Genomic DNA, 1214 nt, shown 5'->3' with positions numbered 1-1214 from the left:
GATGTGTTCATGACTGTACACACGCACACACATGAAAATATAAAACTATGCGTAATGTCTTTATTTATGTTTTTGTACTTACTTGATTTTCTCCTAGCATCGTTTAGAGCAGCGGCTGGAGCGGTGGCTGAATCGGCGGCGTCGGCAGTTGGAACGGCGATGTCGACGGCTGAAGCGACGGCATCGACGGCTGAAGCGGCGGCGGCAGCTACAGCGTCGACGATGGCTCGAACAGCGGCGCGGCGGCGCGGACGATTATTTTCTATCTCGAAATAAATATAATTAAAGATAACAGATTAAAAAATATTGAAATAGATAAAGAGATTATAATGTATAAACAAAAATAAATACAGATATATAAAATTAATTAATTTAATAATAATTTATAATTATAGATAAATTATACAATAGAACCATTATCTTTTATTAAGACATTGCATTACATATTTGATACTTATTCACAGTTTTTCCAAAATGTATATTTCCACCTTGTATAAATTCTTATGACAGATATTCTAACCCTCACTCTAGCTCATTAGATGCAGTGATTCACATCCATGTAATATTTGAGCGTTCCGAAATCCATCAAGAAAAAAAGTGTCGCAACCTAAATGACCACGACTGTACATATCGCGTGTGTTTATTTACGATTATGCGACCACCAATTGTACAGTATTGTATTTGAATACATTTTGCAACGCGCAATGAGCATTGTGATATCCGCATCGCACCCCACACAACACGTAAACGTCCTTCGGACGTCCGATTTGTGTCCTCAAATGTCCTATTTATGTCCCCGTATTTCGGACGTCCTCGGGATGTTTATGTCCGAAGGTCACATTCTGGATGTCCGGATATATATTATATATACCCAGATAACCAAGCGTGATCAATCACATCGAGCAAACTAATGCATTGCATTATGAGTTGTTGCATATTTGACATACATTTGCTGACATCAAAAAAGACACATTATGAATGCAGCAACATAACAACTTATACGTATAAACAGTTAATGAAATTTCAAAAGCAAATGGTTAGCAATAGTGGTACATTGTGTTGTCATAATTATGTAACATGTAAGCAATAAATGATTAAAGGTTCTATCTTGAGCATCATGATGAAATCATGTCGGCAACAAAATATATGTTATGACTTTCCATTTCGTTGTTGCGTATATGTCTTCAAGCTATGATTATTTTTTAATTGTAGCT

Source organism: Wasmannia auropunctata, unplaced genomic scaffold (genome assembly GCF_000956235.1).
Source record: "Wasmannia auropunctata unplaced genomic scaffold, wasmannia.A_1.0 LD336048.1, whole genome shotgun sequence".
NCBI lineage: Eukaryota > Metazoa > Arthropoda > Insecta > Hymenoptera > Formicidae > Wasmannia > Wasmannia auropunctata.
This window is presented reverse-complemented; position numbering follows the sequence as displayed.